The sequence below is a fragment of the Mus pahari genome, chromosome 9 (assembly GCF_900095145.1).
Source record: "Mus pahari chromosome 9, PAHARI_EIJ_v1.1, whole genome shotgun sequence".
In the NCBI taxonomy this organism is placed as follows: domain Eukaryota; kingdom Metazoa; phylum Chordata; class Mammalia; order Rodentia; family Muridae; genus Mus; species Mus pahari.
The window spans coordinates 3,823,063-3,849,975 of NC_034598.1; the positions used below are offsets into that span (position 1 = coordinate 3,823,063).

The 26,913-nt window shown below is 39.1% G+C and overlaps 2 pseudogenes; both read left to right on the forward strand.

The window, feature by feature from the left end:
- Positions 1 to 372: 372 nt before the first annotated feature.
- Positions 373 to 2,014, forward strand: LOC110326706 (annotated as a pseudogene).
- Positions 2,015 to 7,483: 5,469 nt separating this feature from the next.
- Positions 7,484 to 7,963, forward strand: LOC110326707 (annotated as a pseudogene).
- Positions 7,964 to 26,913: the final 18,950 nt, after the last annotated feature.

Here is a 26,913-nt window from a genome sequence, read left to right on the forward strand (position 1 = left end):
AAACAAGGCCTGCCTTATCTCTATCCTTCACAAAAGGAAAAGGAAGAAAATGAGGGTAAATTAGATCAGATCATCTTTTAAAATAATATACAAAATAATTTCAAGGAAACATTGAGCTGTTTGATTGCATACATAAGAATGAAAGCATTTGTAGGTCTAAAACAAACAGATGCACACACACACACATCATAAACCATATGCAGACATTAACGATGCTCAATTAAATATTTTTATTCAAATCAATTATGACAAGTTTTTATACTCTCGATTCATAAATAGCATTTATAATTCTAAATTACACACATTGCAATGTAAATGAAAGGCATATGCTGGAAATGAAGAAACAACACCAATCAAAACACTTAAGGAAACATGTTCAACATTGCTGGTAATTAGAGGAGCAGGCAGGCACTAAGGCATCAGTGAGACGCTGTGGCTTGCACGAATCTCATTAGGAATAATTCAGTTCGTACAGAACACAGTGGCATCACTAAGCCACCAGAATTGTGCTTCCGTGGACAGTTACTTTTTAAACGTGACAATTTGGTATTGCCTGTCCATGCACATATCAGCTTCTGCTGTGCTTCTAATCTACTGATATGGGGATGTTTGTGAAATTAAATAGTTGACAACAGTTAATGAAAATGGAAAATGAGAAATTTCTATTCTATCCATGAAAAATATATTATCTCATGTTAAAATAATAGAGAAAAAGACAGCAACCATGTGACATTTTGAAAGCATTCAATATTTGTCTCAATTACTTACATGTTACATTTAAATAGAGCTATCCAATTCAGTCTACAGTCCTAGGATTATAAGTGTGTACTATCATGTCTACATAGAAATTTTATACTTTTTTGGAAACTCTAATTGTGTATTGCTTTATTACTTAACTCTTCCTCATTTAATATTGGTTGAATAGAAGTGAACTCAGTAAGTAAGTACATATGAAATAAGATGTTTTTTTCCCAAAATAATTTTATTGATTATTTGGGAATTTCACATTCTCTTCTCATTCTTCCCAGGTCTCATTCCTCCCACCCCTGTGTCCTCCCCCCACAAAAAGAAGATAAAATATGCCAAGTCCAATTGGTGTTGCCCATATAGGCTTTGGAGCATGGTCAACGTTCGAGTGGCCAGTGTCTTAAAGATAACTGAGTCAGGCCATCTTAGCCTGTTCACAACCCTGACCTCATCCACTCAAAAGACCATCATTTATGAAGAGCTACACTTCAGCATCCTTATCACAGTTTTAAGGGACTCTCTTCAAAGGCTTCCTATCTTAACTGTCTCTCTGGGGAGAGACTGGAGGAGGTTGGCACGGAAGCCTTCAGTGTCTCTCGTTCTTAATTATGAATCTGCAGTCATCAACACCATGGCAAGAAAGCTTGCTTACACATGAAGTTTTCCTGTTCTTGAGCCAGCAGCTTCGGGCGTCAGAAGCTCGGGCTTCAGAAGAGGTTTGCTCATAATCTCCTCCTCTGTGGTAGAAAGATCTGATTGGACGCCAACGAGACTAATGACATCGACAATGCCATTTACCGACAGCAGATATGGAAGTGGGGATCAAAGAGTCACTGATCATCCTGGAGCTCGTGAGTGACTATTCTCAGCCATGATAGCAGAAAACACTTTGGTTGGATGGAAGCATAGGCAATCAGGCATAGGGAAGCGAAAGGTACTGCTAATGCTTCAATGCTGGAGAAGGTAACCCGGATGAGAGGGTCCAAATCCTGCTAATCTAAGAAGACGGACCACCGTAGGTATCACAACCTGTACCTGAAGGTCAAGTGTATTCGAAAACATGCATCTTCTCATGGAACACAGCCACTCGCTGAAGGCAGAAAAGGCCTGTAAGAAGCTCCCGGCAGACCAGGCTGAGGCTCATAGGTCTGAGATTAAGGAAGCAGGAAGGTGGGGGGCATGGGGGGGGGGAGAAGCGCCTCAGGCCAAGAAGGAGAAGATCATCAAGACTCTGAGGAATGAGAGATTAAAGTTCCCTTATGTCTGAACATAGTGGCCGCGGCCTCACATGGATCAGTCATTAAAGTAAAACAAGCCTTAAACAATAATTTGCTTTAATGAAGTCATAGACAAATAAGCTTTAGCACATTGCTACTGGTGCTCTAAAACTGGGATGGTCTGACTGGAAGTTTTGAAACTATTAATTACTCATGCCCTTCTCAGCCTGCCCTAAGCTTTCACTTCAGGGAAATAGCTGTGCGGTATCAACTGGCTTACGTGCTAGGATGTCTCTGAAGCACTGTTATGACGACAGAGCTGGCAATCGGCTAAGGTGAGCAGCAGGGGATTAAGTAGATTCTATCCATCCGGATGTTTGGATACTTTACCTTAAATAATGTTTCGGTGACATGAAAGATATTCACTATGTGTTGATAATAATGAAATCAGCTCTCACAGCCTTCTAAGTTCCCAAAAGTCTACAGCAGGCACCTGGACAGAAGGCTATAAAACAAACTGATAAGGAGCGGCTTCCCTGAGTAGGGTAGTTGCTAATGATTTTGTTGCTTCCTTTGGGGTTTTCTGTAATTACCCACTTCTAAATGTCTATAGTAAGCATGTGCTGTTCCTATAATAGGAGGAATATTATTTTAAAAATTATGCTCAAAATCAATTAAGTCAAAAGTAGTTACTTTTTGGTAGAAGCAACAGAAATTTTTTCTGATAGCATCCAAATAGTACACAGCAGACCAGAAAATAGCCCACCACTTATTTTTGCCTCTTATTTTAAATGCAATTTATATGCCATTTTTTCTCAATATCTAAGATTCAATGGTTCTTATTGATCAGAATGTTACCTCTCTCCACCTTGATAAATCTTTACAATGGAATGACCATAGAGAACATGTTTATTGTCAGTACAGCAGTTTTGAGATCCTTTCTAAAAGCCAGCAAAGCAGCATTCTCTCAGTCTTCAGTCCTTCTGAGACACACTTGGGTTTGACATAGCATTCTCTCAAGTCTTCAGTCCATCTGGGACACACTTGGGTTTGATGCAGCATTCTCTCAGTCTTCAGTCCGTCTGGGACACACTTGGATTTGACGCAGCATTCTTTACAGTCTTCAGTCCATCTGGGACACACTTGGGTTTGACATAGCATTCTCTCAGTCTTCAGTCCGTCTGGGACACACTTGGGTTTGACATAGCATTCTCTCAGTCTTCAGTNAGCATTCTCTCAGTCTTCAGTCCGTCTGGGACACACTTGGGTTTGACATAGCATTCTCTCAGTCTTCAGTCCGTCTGGGACACACTTGGGTTTGATGGCTTAGAACAGCGGTTCTCAGCCTTATACAGTGATTGGCTAAGGCCATTGGAAAACCAGACATTTGCATTGTGAATCATTACAGTCGTAAAATTACACTTATGAAGTGATAATGAAAACAATTTTATGGTTGGGGTTCAACATGAACTATATTAAATGGTCACAGCATTATGAAGGTTGAGAACCTTAGAAAAACATTTTAATGACAGAATAAGTTATACATGACAGTCATTCATACTTACCTCCTGTGATGTTTATGAGATAAACAGAGAGACGGATCAGAAAACAGAGTCATGCAACATACAGAGCTGCTCACTGAGAGGAAATTGACCAGGTATGAGTTTATACAATCACATTCAATAAGAAAAAATTTAAATAAAGTACAATACTTTTTCCAGTTAAAAATAGAAGTTACTACATGTGTCAACGGTTGAGAGAGAAGAAAACTAGCAAATAACACTTCAACTTTGAATATATGACCAAAAAGGTAATATAAGGTTTGGAATACAACTTTGTGGAAAGAAGGTGAAATCAAAGACAAAGGGATCTAATGGGCTCAGGTGAATTGGCATGATTAGCCAAGAATGGCTCCATCTAGAGTTCCAGGAAACAGTAAGAAAAAAACGTATGAATATCCTTAAAAAGAATCAGTGAAATAACCAGCGAGCACCTGAGAGTAAGGCCAGCAATGGCTTGCTACCCAGCCAAAGCAAAGGCACACACAACCATGCCCTTATTAAACCACTGCAAGTTGCTTTGCTTGCAAAGAATAGCTCAAACTAAAAGGATATATCCAGAGACAATACATGAGAATGCAAATAAAATACAATCATAGGAAAGATGAAGAGGATTAAGGTAATTTTAATAGCAATTAGAAGCAAAAGGCAAAGGGCAATGCTTTTATTCTGAAGATTTCTAACTGTGGTGTTCTAACTTGGATTATCAGTCACATTAAGGTGATGGGAAACTTATTTCAATGGCTGAAGGCATCTGAAGATTATATTCCTCACTTATGTAATTTCCCAATTCAAGGGTGAGCTGAGGAGGGCTCTGAGACTTTTAGTCAACAAAGGACACAGGCTGAGAGAAAGCAAGTACAATACATGCCTTCTGAAGTAGACTGAGTGGAAATCCAGCTGGCATAAAGAAGAGACCATCCACCTGCTTCTCTGGTGTGTGATAGCTGCTGATTTTCCTCCCTCCCATTTTCCTTCTTTTCAGGGTTTTAATATGCAACCTGCCCTGGCCTTGAACTCCTGGTCCTCCCTCCTCAGCCTCCTCTGTGCTGATATCACAGGTGTGTCTTGCTATTTCCAGCAACAGGTCTTTTCAGATCCCTGTTGTAGAGAACCAATCGCATGTGCCTTCCTGGATACAAGGCACCTAGAGACAGGATGTCAGAGTAGACTTGCATGAAAAATTCATGTCATAGAAAGGAGAGCCACTCAGAGAAGTGTTCCGTCATAGTAAGGGATTTGAAAGGTGTGAAGACACAGAAGAACAGGTCATCAGGAATGTGGCAGAGTCACAGGGGTCTCCCTGTGACAGTTACATAACAGCACCACAGGGCAAAAAAGAACAACTATTTAGATCAGAGTGTGTATGTGAGATGTGTGTGTGTGGTGTGTGTGTGTGTGTGTGTGTGTGTGTGTGTGTGTGTGCATAAACATGTGAACACTCATGTGTATAAGAGTCTAGGAGGATATAGAAAAATATAAAACTGGTAACTATGTGATGTATTTGGCCAGGTGGTCAGCAGTACAGTGGGTCCAGATATATAGCTCAGAACAATTGCCTGACATTCATATGTTGGACCATGGTTCAATCTCCCTGCAACACACACACACACACACACACACACACACACACACACACACACACACAGACACACACACACAGACACACACACACAGCACAAACTATTTCATGTATATATTATATTGAAATTTCAAAGAAAAGTTAGAATTCTAAGCAAAGCAAAAATTTCTATGTTTATTAACTTTAAGAAATACTGAAAGCTTTATAGCATTGAAAACATTCCTATTATAAAGTAACTCATTCATAAGTGCTGGCTCTATAGTAATAATAAAATATTGGAAATCAGGATCTATAAGCAGAAACTACTGTATTGGGAAGTAGATGGGGATGGAACTCAAAGGTTTAATGATACACACATACTGTCTGGGTGTTTGCTTGCATGTATGTCTGTGCTCCACTGTGTGCCTATTGCCTGAGGAAGCCAGAAAGGGAGTTGGATTTCCTGGGACTGGGAGTAACCAATGGTAATGAGCCATCATGTGTGTGCTAGGAATTAAATCCAGGTTTTCTGGAAGAGCAGCCAGTGCTTCTCCATTAGCATTCTATGCCTGGCTTAATGTAGTATGTCCATATTTGGAAATCAATGGGTAGTATATAAACATATCAGTTCAACATATATCAGCTAAAGTCAGACAAAAATACCAAAGTAATTTTGGAAAACACTTGCCTCTGCATAGTCAGATTTAGGGAGGAATGATGGACAGCCCACATGTGTTTGGGCTTATCTCCAGAAGCCAGAGAATTAGTGCATCCCAAATTCTATTCTATTCTATTAATGCTAAAAATCATGTTCTTTCCAGAGCTTGGCTCTTCAAATTCTCTAAACTGGTCATTTTATTATGACATCTCAAAACCCATTGGTGTTTTGGTTGACATAAACACAACTCTAGCCTATTCACTGTACTTGAATTTTCTTTGCCTTTCTGGTAATAAAGGTAAGACTCCTGGGTGTTCTCTAATATATTTAGGAATTATACAGGCTGTCGTGTCAATAAAAAACAAAACAAAACATATAATTTTGATATAATTATATCAAAATTTTGTTTGTAATTTTGATATAATTTTCAAACAGAACAGAACAAAAAACAAAAAACAAAAAACAAAAAACAAAAAACAAAAAACAAAAAACAAAAAACAAAAAACAAAAAACAAAAAACAAAACAAAACCCAGAAGGATTTTTCTGTCCTTCTTGTTCCAAGGCCTAGACTTTTCCTGTTCAGACATTGATACTGAGGAGGGGGACATCATTAGTATTAGCACAGAAAGCACAAACAGGGATTCAAGAACAGACAGTGAGAAGAGTGTTTGCTTCCTGACTTCCTTTAGAGCATGGAGTTGGATGACGTGGATTTGATGACACTGGTTAAACCGGAGACCCTGAAGAGAGGATTGAGGGCTATATACTCCTGAAGTCCTTTCTCTCTGTCTCTCTGTCTCTGTCTCTGTCTCTGTCTCTGTCTCTCTCTGTCTCTCTCTGTCTCTCTCTGTCTCTCTGTCTCTCTGTCTCTGTCTCTCTCTCTCTGTCTTTTTCTCTCTCTCTTTCTGTGTATGTGAGTGTTACCGTTTTTAACTTGAACTTTTTATTTAATTGATATAATTTTCAAAAAGGTTTTAAGGTTAGCATACAAAGTGATGGATTAAATTATGGTATTTTCCTAAGTATGCATTCTCTTGCACTGGTCTCCCTGGTATCCTTCCTTCACTGCCCCCCCCCCTTTAGGTCATTGCTCCTGAATAGTATTGACTTCGATTCTTATTGTTCTTAAGAAAAAGCTTGGGAAGAGGAAGTTGAATACTCGGAGATCTTATCCAAGGTTGTCTGCAGACAAACAACCCTAGGCTGAGCCTTTGACCACCAGGGCAATGCTCAGGAAAGATGGCTTTGGTGCATTCGGAAGCTTCCTATTTCCTTCTCAGCTCCCTCAGTTCTTCTTCATGGAATGCAGGAGAGGTTGGAGTTTCACTTCATTCCTTGCCTGTTAAAGTAATGGAGTCTAATGTGTATCCAGAGTGAAATGTTTAGGGAAGAACTCCCATAGGTAAATCATCTCAGCTTCCTGAGGAAAGAAAAGAAGAAGAAGAAGAAGAAGAAGAAGAAGAAGAAGAAGAAGAAGAAGAAGAAGAAGAAGAAGAGTTTAAATTACTCAATAGTTCAGGCTTGCTCTAGTTACCTACTGGCCAGAATGAGTGGTTGAGGACATGACTTCAACAGAAAGTTTGAAACTAAGGAAACTGGGTTACAATGCAACAGTTTCGAGTTCATAGCTGTTTTAAATGTTTTCCTTGCAATACAGGTTGCATTGGCCCATTTGATTTTAAATATTTAACTTCAATTTTCCCAGTGGCACGGAACAACGTGGTAACTGACTGCCTCTGAAACAACGTGCCTACGTTTTATTGTCACTATGGTGATGTGTATCTTACCTTGGATTCGCCATCTGAGAGAAAGACACACTGCAGTGATAGAAAACACAGATATGGATGGAAGAGCAGGCCCAAAGCCTGGTTGACAAAACAACACTTGAGTCTCAACAAGGAAAAGTACTTCAGCTCTAATCTCTGCTTCTCCTCTTAGAGGGTCCATGATCTTGGATCCCCCCCCCCGTCTCCCACTCCTGGCTTTGGTATGATGCTTGTACCCCACATGGGAGGCCTTCCCGTGTTGTCATTGATAGGCTCTCCTCCTCCTCGGATGATGTCCGTGGGTACTGCTCCAGGAAGGAGGTCACCCATGGAAGACCACATGCCCATGATGCCTGGGTCTCCAATGGTGAAACCTCCTGCTCAGTCTATGATGGTCCCACTCGGCCAGACTGACAAGTGCAGAAGGGTTCTCTGTCAGCCTTGTGTTACTTGACTGTTTTATTTAAAAAATAAAAATTAAAAAATTAAAACTTAACTTCTACCCAGTAATCAATTTATTGTAAAGGCTCATTTTGATACACATAACAAGTAGAGGATACATTTATTTGGAGAAAAACAATATGAATACATATATATGTAAATATATATGTATATATATAATATATATACACACATATGTATATATAAAACATATCACACATATGCATCACACACCACACATACATATACACACAAACACACATACATAAGGTAATAGTTTTTTCTTCCTCTTGAGTTAATAAGGTTGGCAAACCCTCTCCTTTCTCAGCTGGGAATGAATGCTCAACACTCACTCATCCGAGTCATGCTCCTTTGATTTTCCCATAGAAAAGAGAATGAGTGGGTATGTACCAGTCTTTTCATACTGGACTTGGAGTCTGTCCATACTTGGTTGTATGGTTTCAACTGCTCTTTGGAACCCACAATGTCTATTTTTATAGTCCACAGACAAAGCTCCCACTCTTCTATGTTTTTAAAGGACAGTCTATGTGTCTCAGAGAAGGACTGCAGTGTATTGTGTGAATAAGACTGTCACTGAATGGGTCACACTACCTCTCCTAGACTCACATACCAGCCATGGAGTTTTAGAGGCCTAGTCAGAGGGTGGAAACTCTAGCCTCATTCCAGTTGACCTTGAAGTGGCAAGTCGTGTCTGCATACATTAGTATGAGTAATTTAATAAGGCTTAATTTTTAAAGAATTAAATATTGAAGAATCTTTTGTATTTGTGAATGAGTTAATTAAAATATAGTTGACCTTTCCTTTTTTTCCTTTTTTCCTTCCTTCCTTCCTTCCTTCCTTCCTTCCTTCCTTCCTTCCTTCCTTCCTTCCTTCCTTCCTTCCTCCCTCCTCCCTCCCTCTCTTCCTTCCTTCCTTCCTTTCTTCCTTCCTCACCTCCTTTATTTTTCTTCTGGTCTTTCAGCAGTCTCTCTGTATAGCCCAGGTCAGCCTTTTCTTCATGATATTTCTAAGAGAATCAGTTTTTATTCACTTCATATAAACTAGATAGTGTCAAATCCAAGAAGTTGTTTAATTCAAGTCTAGCTTGCTGACCTGGTGAGTTTATTGCGGCTACTCACAGGAGCATGGATGTGGCATTATTTACCTGAATCATGGATGACTCAACAGCAGCTGCATCCATGCATATTATTCCACACATCGTGAGTGAAAAACTGCATCTCTGGAGTGTTTATGCAACTAGCAGGCAGCTACACCACAGCCTCTTCTCTTCAAACAACTGTTTATTGCTTATATAACTACTGGTAGGGACATGCGAGTCTTGGAAGTTGTGTAATCCTTTTAAGATTTCTAGTTTCCTGTAATTTGTGAACCTCACAAAACTCTTCCCTCACTGCATGATGTAAAGGTTTAATCTGTGTGAAACAGATACACAATATCCTCTCTCCTATTCTTCCATTCTCTCTATCTCTGTGATGTTCTCTGAGCTTTGGAAGGGATAATACGATATATTACATTTTCTTTCATGGTTGCACATCAGACCATTCTGCAAAAGCCACTTATTCTCAGTAGCTTGATGAGTTGTAGGTCTCCAGAGTAACAGAGCTAACTGCAAAACGGAGCTTCCTGGACCAAGAGAAATAGTAGCAGTAATCTACCAGAATACATACAAGTGGTTATGAGCAAATCGAGAGACAAGCCCTTTAGGTAACACAACAATAGCAATAGCTTCCCCACTAAAACCTCTGGCCACTCTTACCAAACATTCTCTTCTGTAGAATAGGCTTTCCATCTGATAGGAAAGTGGCTGATTGTACCTATATAACTGTACTCGTATCACACTAGAGAGCACTTGGAGTCCAATATTTTGTAGTATAACATGCACTCCATAGCCAAACAAAATCAGTAATAAAAGTTGTTACCTAGCAGTCTATATAGTGCCACTCAAAACTGAAAGGTAACCAGAGGAGAGGAAGTGTCCACCTTGGTTCCAACCTGATCTTTCCGTGTCCTACAACCAAAGTGTGCAGCATCTATATAGCAATAGCGAACTACCATCCAGTTCCTGGCTGTTGCAAGGATTTGTGTGTGTTGTGTTGTGTGTGTGCATAGTGCATGTTGTGTGTGTGGATTTGTATCAATAGTGTGTAGAAACTTCTTGGCCAACAATTTGAAAAAATGAGGTCCATTATACAAATATTTCAACTGCTGACTTAACTTGTTCTAGATGCTTTTCCAAACCTGTAAGACACCTAAGAGTTACTATTTTTTAAATTGTTTTATTAGATATTTTCTTCATTTACATTTCAAAGGCTATCCCGAATGTCCCCTATACCATCCCCCTGCCCTGCTCCCCTGCCCACTCACTCCCACTTCTTGGCCCTGGCGTTCCCCTGTATGGGGTATATAAAGTTCTTTCTTCCCAATGATGGCTGAGTACACCATCTTCTGTTATATATCCAACTAGAGACACAAGCTCTGGGGGTACTGGTTAGTTCACATTGTTGTTCCACCTATAGGGTTGCAGACCCCTTCAGCTCCTTGGGTACTTTCTCTAGCTCCTCCATTGGGGGCCCTGTGATTCATCCAATAGCTGACTGTGAGCATCCACTTCTGTGTTCGTCAGGTACTGGTATAGCCTCACAAAAGGCCGCTATATCAGGGTCCCTTCAGCAGAATTTTTCTGGCTTGTGCAATACTATTTTTTAATGGAGCCTTTTGTCATAGTATGTGAAGGAATTTTTGCAGATTCATTAGTTTCCATTCAAAGCAAGTGCCAATTGGTCTTAGAATTTAGTGGCTGAGGAGTTTAAAGAAGTAACAAGGCCTGATAGATCTTGGGAATAAAAATGCTTGTCATTGTTCCCAATTGTTCTGTGAGAAGAACAACAGTAGGTATAGCAAGATGGATAGGAGGCCAAGGTGACCTTTATATAGCTCTCTGTAATATATAATCATTCTTTATGAGTGAGACTATCTTCTCACCCTTCAGCAATATACTTGGGCTGACATGCTTTTCCCTCTTTATCACAGGCTCAGTGGTGGCTGGCTTACATCGTCTGTCTGTTCCTAGGGCAAGGAATAACAGTTTGTATTCTCATCTGTCAGGCCCATGACATGAGCCAGCTCTCAGGTCTCACGTGGTATGGACCAGCACCTCAGCCACCCTAGCTGCTAAAAGGGCGAACAATCTGCATCCCCCGTATGCTTTCTCACAAGGGAGAAAGGTACGTAGCCTATTCTTGGAGGCACAGCTGCCATTCCTAAGATCTCTTGTATCTTTACTGTTGACTCTATACATCTACTGAGAACTGCCAACTGCCCTGGTTCTTTTGGATATCCAAGTGCATCATGACATGCATGACACCATAACAGGAATTACCTGAAATTCTCTGTCTTACAGACTTTTTCCCCTTTTGTTGAATTGCTGTTCAGGTTTTAAAGCTTCCCAGAAGCTCACAGACACAAAACTTTGCCAGTCCCTCCACCCCCACCCCCAGGGAACTCATTTCAACTTGCCACAAATCTTGCCACATTTACTTCCAAGTGGCCTGGACAGACACTGTTTATCTCTTTATCCCATTTTCCTTAGCTTAAACTTAAAAGCCCAATCTACTTACTAGTTGAAACCACCCAGAACCACCAGAGCACTCATGTACACGTGCACACGCACATATGCATACACACACACACACACACACACACACACCCACACTCACTCACACATACATAAAAATCACAGAGGCAGGCAGATTTCTGAGTTCGAGGCCAGCCTGGGCTACAAAGTGAGTTCCAGGACAGCCAGGGCTATACAGAGAAACCCTGTCTCGAAAAACAAAACAAAACAAACAAACAAAATCACAAGTGTACACATTCACAAACATAAACTCACAGACATACACCCAAACAAACACACATAAATACACAAGCAGGCACATGTGCACATACACACATATTTGGTTTGAGTGGTGGTTGGTACTTATTTCTAACCACAATTAAATATTTTTGGTAAACATTATATATCACTTATAATTTTATAATACAAGTTATACCTGCGAGCTTTCCATCTACTGATTTTTAAATAATACAGTTTGAGTTTTTGTCTCTTTTAAGATATTGGATTATTAGTTTGTCTCAGAAAGCTTCCCTATTACAAGATAAATAAGATTATTACCCCTAAAGGGATAATGCTATACAGTTTATCAGCCTTAGCACTATATTTCAGAGAAAAAAGTTACAATTGTGTTTGACGTTGAAAACTGGAAAAAAATTTGAGGTTTAAAAGAGGAAGTATATAGTGTGGGAGCTAAACAAAAGTTTGAGCAAGAAATAGAAGAGATGTATTTGATTCAAGGGCATAGTTTAAATTGAGGATTATAGCTAGATAAACATCTACCTGTTGCTGGGTAACAGCTTAAAAGAGTATCATTTATTAGCTCACAGTTGCTTAAGGTAAAGTTCTAAAGTTCAGTTTAGCTGATGTGGCTCCTTGCACATCATAACGGGCTGCTGTTAGTGCTAACTAGAACTCATCAGAAGCATAACTGGGAAAGGGTCTGATTCTAAACCCAAGTGAGAGATGACAGGATTTGGTTCCTCATGCTTTGCCATACTGAGAGGCTAAGTATCCACCTGGTTGTGGGCATCCCTCGGTGACTTGTCATTTAGTCTATCTAAATATGGCTACTGGTGTGCTAAAGCTAAGAAAGAATCTCTGAGAATAAATGACTTTAAAATTTCGTGGCACATAACTATATACAGCGTATCACCTTTGCTATGTTTTATTGGTATGACAAGCTAGAGAACTCACCTACAACTAAAGTGTCACCTTGCACAGGGCACAGGCAGAGTCAGTGATTTAGGAGAAAACTTTAGGGTCAGTGCACCCTAAAGACCGAGGAAAAAGTATGTCAGAAACAAATAAGGGTTGCTTTTTCCATTGAAGAAATGGGTAAGCTTGAGCAAATCACCTCCATTTTGAGTGAAAACCATCTTTCTTAACTGACTTCCAACTTGACCTTTCCATTCAATTTGACCCTGGAATCTACTGCTCACACAACCCTTGGTGCTTCTAGAATACTCAGCTTCTTCAGGAAAGGATCTCAGAATCTGAGATAGCACAAAGGTTGTGGACCTTCAGTCAAGTCTGGCAGAGACAGCCAAAAGTTTAGACAAACAGAACTCAGGGTACTGTTCTAGAACCTTCATAGAGTCTTTACATTTTTATCCTTATTCAATAGGAGAAGAGTCCCCAGAATAGCTCTAATTATCTATTACATTTCTAAAGAGTCAGGATCCTGCCTAGTTAAAAGGGACTGAGTATCTGAAGGAGTCCTTCAACAAGCAGAGGGGGTTATGGCATTATAATTCTGCTACAGCAATGTGATGTTTTAATAGCAGGGGCACCTGCCTCTGGAAAGGAATTATCTTTACAAATTGGATCACTTCTGTCTGTATTCTTCATTTCTCTACCTCATCAGCACAAATCTGACAAAAGGCTTTGAAATCCATGTGGGATGATGATGGGAGAGAAGCTTAGGCTAATCTAATCAAGCATTCTTGTCTGCTAACTTCAAAGAGAAGCCAAGCCTTGGGGAACATGTGTACAGATTTAGCAATCTGGAGGCTTAAGCTAGTTTTTGACAGGTTTCCTGACTGTGTAGCGTCTTGAAGTGTTAGGAGCTTCTAATAAAACCCTAAGAAGCCTCAGGGGTTGGGGACCTGGATAAGTGCTGTCTCACTAATCACTGACTAAATTTGGGATGTAAGCAATAATCAAATTAAGTTTAAGTTGATAGATAACCTGAAAACTCTGTGTGAACTGTTTGCTACCCAAGTAAGATCTGATTATGTGTTCATTGGCTTGAAGCAATCATTGTATCCTCATTTTTATTTGTTTTAGAGGTTGTGTGTGTGTGCGTGTGGGTGTGCGTGTGTGTGTGTGTGTGTGTGTGTGTGTGTGTGTGTGCATACATGTATATGTGTGTAAATCTCAGTGGTCAGCTTCTAATGCTATTCTTCAGGAGTCATTACTATGCTTTGTATTGTTTTGTTTTTTGTTTTTGTTTTTGTTTTTGTTTTTTTTTTTTTTGAGACAGGGTTTTTCACTAGAACTTGGGATTCATAGATTAAGGTTAAGTTGGCTGGCCAGCTAGCCTTAGGAATCTGCCTGTCTCTGCCTGTTCAACACTGGGTTTATAAGCACATGCTAATATGTCTAATATTTTCACTTGAGTTCTAGGGACCAAACTCTGGTCCTCATCCTTGCATATTTAGCACCTTACCAACTATGCTACCAACACGTTCTTTGATTCTTAAATATAGCAAAAGGTTAGATGGCAAATGTAAGGAGGCACCATACATGTGAATTACAATGTAGACATTCCTGTTTGGTTTTCCTTCCAGTTTTAACAGTGCATCTTTCCCTCTCTCTGCATCAAAAAGATGTTTTTAAAATGTGTATACACTCAGAAGTCAACAAAGAGAAGATGACTATATTTTAAACTGCAATGCCAAGTTTTGTGCCAGATTTCTAATATCATGTCCATGATTTCAAAGCTCTTAGCTCCTGGACCAATTTATGTATCACTGACTTCATATAAAACCCACTTTACAGGCAAATGAGGACTGCACCCAAGAGCAAAGAGCTTCAGTTGATACATTGTAGTCTCACCTATACATTAGGTTTTAGCCTTATAGTTCATAACTTCTTTAAAAGGTCAGAGTCCATAGTCAGTGTCACCAAGACCCCATTACTGAACAGAACATAGCAATATTTATTTTTATTGTATAAGAGTTGCCTGGATCTGATATGATTTTGGACCAGATGCACATCACCTTGTTAGACAGAAGACAAGTTGTCAGTGAGATTGTTATAACTGCTGGAGGGGAAGAGAGACCTGGCTCTGGTATCTCTTAGAAAAAACTCAAGGGGTACACCCAACCCACGTTGTCCTCCAAGTATTTGCAAGTTTTACTTATGTTTCCTCTTTAAGTGTTTTTATGTATGTTTTATCAGTCAAGAATAATTCATAGTCACTAAATGCTCACAGATTCAGCAAGTACGAGTTTGCAAGATCGTCAGCTAACACCTTTTACACAACATGGCTACTATTACCGTACAGTGGGCTACTTCCTTCCTTAGGCTTTCAATGTTAAGCACAGATGATGCTGCTGTCATCATTCTAAGCATGCCAGGACACCACCACTAAGTAGGAGCTTGCAGTCCTCAGAGGATTAGAGAAGATTCAGCATCTAGTCATTACATTCCAGGGTTCAGTATTTCCCTTTGGTGTTTATGTAACTGAGTGTTACATAGTTTTATGGAAGGCTTGATCCACTCTTAGGACCCCAGGTCCTTCCTTTACTTCATCTGGGTGATGTGCACTAGAACTGGGGGAGGTCAGCATGAGCAACACCTCCCCAGAGCTGCCGCATGTGACCATGTGATAGTTAACTCTGAGGTACCAATCAACTCCAAGGTGTGGGAACCAATCACATTTTCCATGAAGCTTGTTCAACAGATCAAACTCAAGTGGTGAAGAAGTGGTGCTGTTTAAAATCTACAAGAACAAGCTGAGTAGCTTTGGAGACTAACTCCTCAGAAAAAATAAACAGGAAAAAACAAGGAAGGCCAGTATGTCTTTGTCACTCATGTTTCTTTCATATAAAAGTTGGCTCAGGAGACTAAACAATTTATACTGAAATACAAAAAGACAGCTGATAAAATATTACGTGTGACCTATGGGATAGTCCTATACAGGTGGGCATCTGCAGTTCCCTTCCCTTTTAAACATCTAGAACTAGAAAGTAAATCTAGATGACTAACATTCATTGCTAAGCAATTTAAGAACAGTGGAATTCTTTTCTATTCAAACTTTACAGGTGACTGAAGAACCTGTTTCATAGCATATTGGAAGAACTTATCCAAGAGACACCCCCATTTCTCCCATCTTTTTCTATTTCAACAATAACATTACTATTATTATTATTATTATTATTATTATTATTATTATTATTGAGAATTTCATATATAAAGGCCGTATTCACATCATTTCCATTCCATACTCTCCCTCTGTTCTAACTCTCCAATTCCTCTTAACTTCATGACCTCTTCTTCAATTGTATACACACACACACATATGATGTGTGATGTAAATACATTTATTGCTTATATGTGTACATGTATAAATGAAATGAGCATTTGAGTTTGGATAACCTACCAAGGGCTTGTTGACTTTTTTTTAAGCTGCTGTTAATTATAACTCTCTGGGGTGGGACCCTGTGGGAACTGGAATAGTGTGTCAGTTTTCGTTGTCATTGTACAGGTCTTATTCAGATGACTATATTGTTAAGATTTAACCAGTACAACTCTAAAAACACAAACCAAGTCAAAATAAAAAATGTGCCTATTAAAAAGGGAGTAAGAGTTTAAATTATCTTAGTTAGCTTGGTTAGTTGAACTGAAGCTTAGTTAATAGAAGTTTTGAGTGAAAATTGAACTTGAGGTTGTTAATCAACAAACTAAGGAAAGCTTAAAGTTACCAAGAATAGAACTTCCAAAATGGGTGAAAAGAAATGAGTTCTGCATATTAAAGGCAATAAATAATGTGAAACAAAAAGAGCTTTCAAGATTATGTCTCCAAACTTGTATGAAATGTCTCTTCTCCAATTACATTTTCAATCGATTTTTTTACTGTGTACAAAAGATTGCTAGTATTTCTCAATGGACCCACCATCTCTCGTTTTTCATACTTCTGACTTTAATATCTTCTTACTAGTTCTCTTTGAACTTTTATAACTAAGCTTTTTTTATTGTCACTGAGGCATGCTGGTGACAGCTGCCAAGTCAAGTCTCTCCTTCTTATTCCTAAACATAGTTCTAACCTCTAACCACCTTGTCTACACAGTCCACCACTGCAATCTTTTAGCCATCATCACAGTTATGTCTAATTCCCTTGAGTTTCTGGATTCTTCTAATCTCTCTCCTTGTGCTCCATACCTGTACATTTTTCACACCTATATTTTCTGAGCGTCATTACCTTTTCCACATTTTCCCAGAGTTCTTTTCTTCTCTCTCCTGCTGTGTTGAACAGGGTTTACCTGGATGACCAGCCACCTACTTGGAGTCTATCCTCCATGCTGTCTCATGTGTGTCTTCATTCAGCTTTGCCACCTTTTCCTATGTAGGTATCGGGTCTTAGACGTCTTACTTTTAGTCTGCTCTAATCTCATCACCTGTGCTTATGTAACAGGTACCAATTTCATTTGATAAAAAATGAAATACTTTGTAGTAGATTCCAATAATAGGCCACATTAAATTTAAAGAGCTTTGCAAGAGCTTCGTCTTCTTACTTCTGTCTTCTTTTCACCATCTCACCCCCTGTTCTTCAGAGGGTAATTATCTTGGTTTCCCCAGGATAGTGTTGGTTTATGTCTGTTTCTAATGCATTTTTTCACTGTGCCACTTTTATTCTCAGTAATTCTATTTAAATAGTAAATCACTGGCTTCATCTAACACTTTAGTCTTGAGTGTGTCTGGTATGCTGGTTGAGTTTGCTACACTCTGTAGTTGAAACATCCTCTTGCTTTTCAATATTGACACACAGGATGCTTCCTGTGAATTCTTTCCTGTCCCATCATGGTCTTTTTATCACACTTCTTGTGTCTATTACACTTGTGTTCCAGATCATACAAAAATCTTTCCAATTTCCTCTGGTCAGCAGACTCTCTCCATAAACTATACCTGTTTTATTTTCTGTGGTCTAGTTGATTAAAGTCATATCTTAAAGCTATTGCTGAGAAAAGATGCTATGATCAAGGCCACTCTTATGAAAACCATTTAATTGAGGGCTTGGTTGCATTTTGCAGACAGGAGAGAGACGGGGATGGAGGAGAGGGGAGGGGAGTGGGAAGATGTGAGGGAGAGGGAGAGAGAGCAGTGACTGGGCTTGGTATGGGCTGTTGAAATCTCAAAGCCCACCCCTATCAACAAGGCCAAAACAGTTCCCTTCCCAAAAGAGTTCCACCAACTGAAGACAAAGCATTCAAATTGATGAGTCAGTGAGGCCATTCTTAGTATAAGCACCACAAGGTTGTTCTACCTCCTATTCTAATAAACATGACAACATAAAGCACAGGTATAAGTTTTTGTGTGTGTATGTAGTGATTGCCTGTGCAAGTTTGTGCACTTTCCTGTGTGTGGGTACACATTTTGTTTGTGTGTATGCGCATGTGTATGGAGGTCTAGAGGTCTGAAGTTGACATAGGGGGATTCCCCTATCCCTCTCCACTTTAATTTTAAGTCTGACTCCAGCTAGTCTAGATATACAGCTTGCTTCAGAAATCCCCTGTCTTTGCCTTCTGAATGCTGGGCTTATAGGTGGCCACCACGCTTGCCTAGCATTCACACGAGTCCTGGGGATTTGAGCTGCAGAACTTTGCATGAAAGCCCTATATACACTGAGCTCTCACTCTAGCCACAGAGGTCCAATTTTTAAATCAAATCTTTGGTCATTATCTGTTTATGATTCAAAATTGTTATTTTTTGTACTTATGACTCTCAAATTGTTAGATCATTCTTGGATATTAAAAATAGTGAATAGAAATAGCTTAGTGACAGCAGACAGAATAAAAGTTTGATTTTATTTATTCTACTTCTTACCTAATGTTACAAACATTTAGAAGCCATTATGATCTAGTTCTTAATTTGCAATATTTCCAGTATTAAGCAATGTTCAATTGAACTTCTTGATATCATTCCTTGGAGAAAGAGGCTGGCATCTTTTATAGAAAAGTCTCATTATCAATATAAAACATTTGGAAACAAAACTGCCCTTTTGCCATCTCTAGTAAGCAAGCAAATTTTTCTTCATAAAAAAGTCTTGTCTTTTTCTCATTTAATTCTTTCATATTGGCTTGAAGGTCAAACAGGATCTGGAAGCATTCCTGTGTCTCTCCTGGGTGAATGCGTTTTTAAAATACCCTGACAGTGAAGCATTTAGCAGGGTCTGATAGATTTATTAGTAACTGCAAAGTATTTCCATGGAATTCAGGCAGATGTGAGTTCCTGTTAGGAAGGGACAGTTGGCTGAAAGCAACAATTTCTGGATCTTTTCTAATTCCTGGAGGAATTCTGCTGATGAGAGCGGCTGGGAGCAAACAGCTGAGGGCCGAGCGGAGTCAACTGAGTTTCTTACATCCTTCAAGAATTGATAGTTGGTAAAAAGAATGTAAACATCCATACAGTAAAAGGACATCAAAAGGAGTCCTTACAATTAATAAACCAGCAAACGTAAACAAAACCACACAGCTATGTACAGAGCTGATAAGAAAGAACTTCAAACAACTTTCCCCCTCTTTCTTTTTTTGAAGGAAAGAATAATAAAACAAGAGTATTAAAAATAAGACCTCATTAAATTCTGTATAATAGCAAAGAGAGAGAGAGAGAGAGAGAGACAGAGAGTCAGAGAGACAGACAGAGAGAGAGAGACAGAGAGACAGAGACAGAGAGACAGAGAGACAGAGAGGATACAAAATAGAAAATAAAGACAATGTATTGACAGAGAACATGAACCAGAGCCACGGTGTGGACTTTGCTTCCCATCTGTTGTCCAGAGAACCGCTTCCCGGGCCTGCATTTTAATGATTTCTTGAACCTTCCATCCTTCCCTTTATGCAGGCCATTGTAGCAAGCTTCAAGTTCTCAGTTACTTGCTTTTTCCATGCTGTGGCTATGTTACATGTAACATGTTGTTAGTTGTTAGCATTCCCACTGAAGCATCATTTATATTATACTTAACAATTTATACTTAACAATTAGACATCAATATTAGATGACTTCTGAAAGTGAGGAAAGTATTTATTTTTCCTTCTTGTGTCCCCCGCACTCTGTGTGGGCTTCTATGGGCATTGATTTGGGTGATTTTTTTCTCTTCCTTTGGTTGTGGTTACAATGTAGAGAGCTGAACAGAGCAGTGTTTCCTAAGTCTTATCACATATTTTATAAAAACCTTGGCATCTGGGCTATAAAACTATGGTAAAGTCTAAATATCTGGGCAAAGAAATCCAAATAGCTAGTTATTTTTTATTTGTTTACTTAACTCTCTCTATTCCATGTATGTTATTTATGTGTAGGCACAGGCATGCCGCAGCATAGAGGCATCATCTCACCATGTGGGTCCTGGGATTTGAACTCTGGTTGTGTGGTTTGGCAATAGGTACCTTTATCCACTGAGCTGGCTGGCCAGACCAAATGTTTATTTTTTTAAATGTGGATGCATAAGGGGTGTTTGGCTCTAGCTTTATTTTTCTGAAATTAAAAATACATGGGGCTATAAAAGTTTTGACACATGTGTATTTTGACATTTTGAATGGGAGGGGCCTCATGGGCTCAGTTCCTAGTTGGTGAAACTGTTTTGGTAGGATTGGGAGGTATGGCCTTATTGGACAAGGTGTGTCCTTGGGGGTGGGCTTTGAGTTTGAAAGCCCATGCCAGGCCTAGTCTTGTTCTTTCTACTCTAACTAGTGAATGATTGTAAGCTCCCAGCTACTGCTCCAGTGCCATCCCTGCTCCCTGCTACAGCTCTGATGGTGTGGATTCACTCTCCAAAACTGTAAGCAAACCTCAATAAACGCTTTCTTCTATAAGATGCCTTGGTCGTGGTATCTTTTCACATAAACAAAACAGTAACTAAGGTAAACATGCTTGTGAAAACATCATCACATTAAAATAGTGGAGACATCTATGTATCTGCTCATGCCCTTCCCTAGTCTTGTCTTTTCATGCTTGCCTGACAGATTAGGCAGCCAGCCATCTGTTTTTGTTCTCTTTCCTTTCCAGTGGGAGCAGTGCTAGAGGTGAACCTTGGAGACACACACATGCTAACAAGCACTCTACCACTGAGCAACACTCCCTGGCTCACATCTATTTGCCTTTCAGCTACTGTAGATCAGCCTGTTTTTTTTTCTGGACCTATAAACACAATTCCTACAGTTCCCATTCTACACAGTTTAGATCCTTAAAATAGAATGAGATTATGTGTGCCAACCTCTCAAAAATGATTTCTCATCAATGTTGTATTCTATTAAAAAAACATATATTGTAGGAATACATGTTTTATTAAAAACCTGCAATGTAGGATTGCATTTGTTGGTGGGCACCAGAATCATGTCTATAACAAATAAAGGCATAGTAAGTTTTCATGTGAAGATTTTTGTTTAGGATGCTTTGACTCTTCTTTGGTAATTGTATAGAAATGGAATGGGTGGATCATATATGAAACTATGTTGAAGAATCTGATAAAGCATTTTGTAAAGTAGCTGTACCCTTTTAACTTCTCATCAACATTGAATAAGAATCTCAGTTCCTTTTACCCTTGGCAACAGTTGGTAGGCTCAGTTGTGTGTGTAGGTGCTTGCCTGAGCATATTTGCAAAGAACAGAGGGGGATATCAGATTTCTCTATAGCTTTTACTTTTCTTTGCAGTTCCTCTGACAAAATACCCTGAAAAAAGTATTATAGTGGCAAAAACTGTTTGTCGTAGTTCTCAGTTCCAGGTTACAGTCCATTAAAGTAGAGAGGTCACAGTAACAGCAGCTTGAGGGGGCAGCTCACATCATATCCAGAATCAGGAACAGAGTCATCGAGGCTTGTGAACCAAGCTCATCTCACGTTCTCCTCTTTAATGTAGTTCAAAACCCAAACCCAGAGAACCATGCTGCTCATCATTAGGCTAATGCTTCTCAGATGAGTTAATCTAGTTGAGGCAATCCCCACAGACGTGACCTAGTTGAGGTCACAGACGTGACCCTAATCTAGAAAATCCCACAGTCAGTTTTCTTACCAGGTGATTCTAGATTGATTCAAATTGACAATTAAATCTAGCCATCACACAACATTCTCCAGTGCATCTATCTGTGTTGTGGTGACTGGTAGACAGGCCCAAGCTGTATGATCCATCATTTCCCTAGTAGCACAGGGGGATAGACACATAAGGTCAGGATGGGTTGTATTGGTTTTTTCTTTTGTTTCTGTTTTTTTGTTGTTTTGTTTTTTGAGATAGGGTCTCACACTATAGTCATGGAAGGCCTAGAACTCACTGTATAGACCAAGCTGGCCTCAAATACACTGAAATCTCCTTTTCTCTCTGTTCCAAGTGGCTGGGATGAAAGGTTTGTGCTGCCACACCTGAAGGCCTAGATTTGTAAGTGGACACAGGACACCTAAAATCTGATGCTCAAATTTTCATCAAGTGCTCTAAATCCTGGAGCCATTTTGCTATCCTTAGGGGAATCTTTTTAATGTTTGTCTTTTCTTTGAAAAATACATATTTTCATTTACATGTGTGAATGTCCATCTGCCTATCTGCGTATGAAGTACATGTGTGCTGCAGGGTTGGTCTTTGCCTTCCCCGACATTTGAGGTAGGTAGGGCCTCGCTTCCTCTTTGACCCTACCCTGTGTACTACAGGATAACTGGCCTGTGAGCTTTTGGAAAGAGTCTTCTATCTCTGCCTACTGTGATAGCATAGGAATGCTTTCCTCACTACAGTCAGATGCTATGGCAGACAGTTTTTACCTGCATTTCAGTGGTGGAAACGCCAGTGGTCAGGCTTGTAGAAGAATCACATTTTTAGGTCCTGGAGTCATCTTGCTGGCCCATATTTGCCATTTCCAATAAATACAGAGTAGTATTCCATTGTGGTTTTAATTTGTATTTATCTAATGACTAATTATGTTGAGCAAATTTCTATGTGTTTATTTGTTATTTGTAGAATACTCAACTTAATTGAATCATTTATTGTTGAGCAGTAAAAGTTTTTTTAAAACTTTTACTTTAAAACTTTTATAATTTTGTATAGATATCTTTTATCTAATAAGTCCTTGTAAGTAGTTTCTCTCCCTCTGTAGCTAGTGAGATTTTAATAGAGTCCTAATGAGAATAAATTTTGGTGAAATATAATTTATCATCATTACTTTTTGTGGCTTTGTTTTTGAAAAACTCAAAGTCTTTAAACTTTCCCCCATTTTTAAATAGAAGCTCTTATGTTTAGACTGATGATCTCTTTTGAATTGTAGGGGAAAGAGATCGCCTTTTTCTTTTTCCGTATGGGTTTCTAGTTGTCCCAAGATAACTTGAAGGAAAGATGTCATTTTCTTCCACAGATTTATCCTTGCAATTTCACTAAAGAATAATTGATCATATGCACTCTACCATCCAGCAACAACCCCCCCCCCCTTTTTTGGTTTTTGGTTTTTGGTTTTTGGCTTTTCGAGACAGGGTTTCTCTGTATAGCCCTGGCTGTCCTAGAACTCACTTTGTAGACCGGGCTGGCCTCGAACTCAGAAATCCGCCTGCCTCTGCCTCCCAAGTACTGGGATTAAAGGCGTGTGCCACCCCCACCTGGCTAACAATCCCATTTCTTGAATACCAATTTTCTGAGCTACTTTTCTTTTTAAATGTGAGAAAAGAACTGACAGAAGCAGCATCATAATGAAGGAAGGGTTTATTTTCGTTTATGATTTCATTTTGTCTTGGTAAGGAAGTTGGGTAGGGAGACCATGGGGGAAGGCAATGTCAGGGGCAGAGCATACAGTCTACATCAATGGAAATATGATTACTGCTTCTCAGACTATGGCTGACCAGAAAACCAGAAGTGGGTGTGTGTGATCTACAAAACCTTATAAATGCTACAAAACTTCTCAGACCAAAGATGTCATTTGGAGACAAAAGGTTCAAACACATAAGCTCATGGAGGGCACTTCATGTTCAAGCCACATAAAGGAGTGATTTACACTTTGTTTCAGTAGCTTAGTGGTTATCCAAGATTCTTCATTATTATCAAGAATCAAGGTTGTGCCAACACTGTGTTAGTCTTTGCCTACATCACAAGTAGCAAGGGATTGTTCCATCTGTTATTACAGCTCAATAAAGACAAGATAAAAGGAACAATTATGCAAAATCTCTGGGAAAAATGAAAAGGATATTAGTATCATTGAAGCTCTGACAGAGAAACAAGCCAAGGTTTAAGCTAGTAACTACAAAAAAGGAAGTTATGCAGTATGTTCGAGGAGATTATAGGACTCAAGTTTATGATGAAATAAAATGTACTTTAGTAGATGTGAAGGAGTCTAGGTAAACAGTAACATGACTGAGCTTAGACTCAACTGTGAGTTGCGATACTTCAAGATGTGATCAAGTTCATCTTTGGCAGGGGAAAAGTGTGTCTTCAGTTGGACATGAGGGATTTATAGAAATATGGGACTAAGTATTATTAATAACACATACTACAAAGTATGTAGTATTAGATGGGACACTGTATTAGTAGGCAAAATAGGAGAATCATACGTCAGGCTCACTGACCACCTATGACTGTGTTTCAACCCTCAGTATTAATTAGAATTATTGGAGAAATGCAAAATTTAACCCATATGCTTTTCCTGTTTCTGTACCAGTGCTAATTTGTGTTGTGATAAATGTAGTTTTGTGAACTGTTACCATTAGTGGAAGCTGGAAGAATAATATGCAGAAAATGTTCAATTCTATAGCTTGTCTAAAGGTCTAAATTTATTTCAAGATGAAAATCTCTCAATGATTAGAGTGTTTGAGCAACTAGATTAGATTTTATGAGGTTAGGGCTTGGAGTTTTATTAAATTTTTTGATATAGAGAACTTCTGGGTTTGCTTACTCTGATGGCAATGCATGGAAGCACCCAATCCTTTTAAATGAGCAACACATGCTTATATATTTTCTAAGACTCCAAACACAATGTGTTCATGAAGACAAACAATGGTGTAATCAAATGTGTATTGAGAGTCTTATAGGATCTAATATTTTATGATGTAAAGAAGACAGAAATTCCATTTCTTCTTCTATTGGATTTAGAATTCAGAGAGGAAGGATGGGCAAACACAGAAGTTTGCAGCATAGGATTATTTGAGCTACATGAGGAATAAATGGGCCAAGAGGGATGGTGTGAGGCTCATTCTGGGTAGAAATGAAGTTCTGAAGTACCCAAAATATTTAGTAGCTCCAGTGAAACATTTTATTCAATCCTTCCTTAGCATATGGTGAGATAGGTTCCAGAAGTTGGCCTATGGTTGAAGTTCAGGTCTCCTGAAGAAAATGACATAGTTTTTACAGGTAACCTCAACTTATACTTTGACATTGTGCACTTTGCAACATCTTAGGTTATCTGTAATAACTAACAGAATGTCTTATGTAAATAGCTGTTATATACTGTAGTTTATGAAATAATCGCAAGAGAACTTCAGTATACATGGGACCTCCTTCTTTTCCAAGCACATTTAGTCTGCAGTTGGGTAAAACTGCTGAAACTGCTGATGTGGAACCCACAGGTGTGAGAGAACATTTGTGTCCACCTTGTTAATAATATCTTTGGTTTCTTACCTACATGGAGGAAAAGCTTTGATTAGCTAGTTCCTCCACTTAAGCTCCCCTGATCAAATGACATGACTTTATCTACTGTAAAAAGGATGGAGATGTCTTTAAATAACGCTGCATCTTCAGCAGCTTAAAGGCTCATTATTGTGCAGTTCATCAAATGACAATCTTTTCAGGAGATTTGTACAATGGGAGATGACAGCATCTTGACTGCAGAACAGCTTAGACCCAAGTTCATTAGTTGAATTATTCATAGAAATCTTTCAGTCTCTGTGGAACATGTTAAATTCCAAATCAAAATTTGATTTTTATGCCATTTAGGTGAAAATATTCAAAATATCTTTAGGTAGCACCTTTGATAACTCAAAGTGTTTGCTTTAAACTAAAATAACTTAATCTTGTATATTTCTAAATAAAATACCTTGCATTTCACTCTGGAGTTTTAAAGAATGATGTTATTCCTGAAGGTTCCTTCATTGTGTGAGAATGCATGTGCCGAGTGTAGAGGAATTGCTTCATTAGGGCAAGTGAATCACCGTTTGACACATGTTCCTGGGTTCTTTGACTTTCTGCAGTAAGATGGGTCTGTGTCTTTTCCTATGGAGTATGGTCCTAATAGCTCAGAACCAGCAAAATATGAATAGCCCCTGTATCTGAGGGCAGTTCATAAACAAACCATGTTACTTCCTCTTGCTTTTCCTGGGTTGCCATTTAGAAAGAATGCATCTATCAAATAAACCTGCAGCAGGACCACCACACAGTGGTGCATCCATGAGAGGGTGCTCCAGTCTACCTCAGCTGAGAGCCCAGCCACTTAATCTAGCAAGGCCTTTAGTTCACAATGGCCAGTGTGCATATATTACTGTGGTATGTTTAGGAATCCCAAGTAATAAGTTCTCAGCAATCACTTTTGCAACTCAGGTTCAGACACATAAGGGGGTGGGGGGAAGGTCATTAAAATATGTTGTCCTTACCCTAAAGGTGGTGGCACTCATACTTTGGTGGTAACCACCAATTCCCTAACTATACTGAAGACTGGCTCAATTAGAGGGAAATTATATCTGGTAGTAGAAACTTGATGCTGGTGAAGTCATAGTTACTGGAGGAGATTCTACCACCTCTAATGCATTACACCAACATACTTGCCAAAAACAATGTATGAGCATTTGTTTTTATGCACAGAGATAATAGTAGTTTTCCCTCAGCAGGGATACTTCTATTTGCAACAGAGACCACTACAGAAAACCATAACCAAGCAAAATGCAGATGTGTGGAGCCTACTCCCAAATGGATACATTTTCAAAACATTCTCAGACCTAAGGCTCAGGGAACACTGCAGAAGAGGGGCAGAAAAGTTATAAGACCCAAAGGATCATGGAGCCTTTGGTGAAATTTTGTCTCCTAGCAACATCAGATGCTATACCTGTAACATCTCACTGACATCACTTATCAAATGTAAGCTGAACAAGGATGAAAACAATGGACATGGTAAACTGGTTTGGGGAAAACTCCAAGGTGTCTCAACAACACACAAAGAACT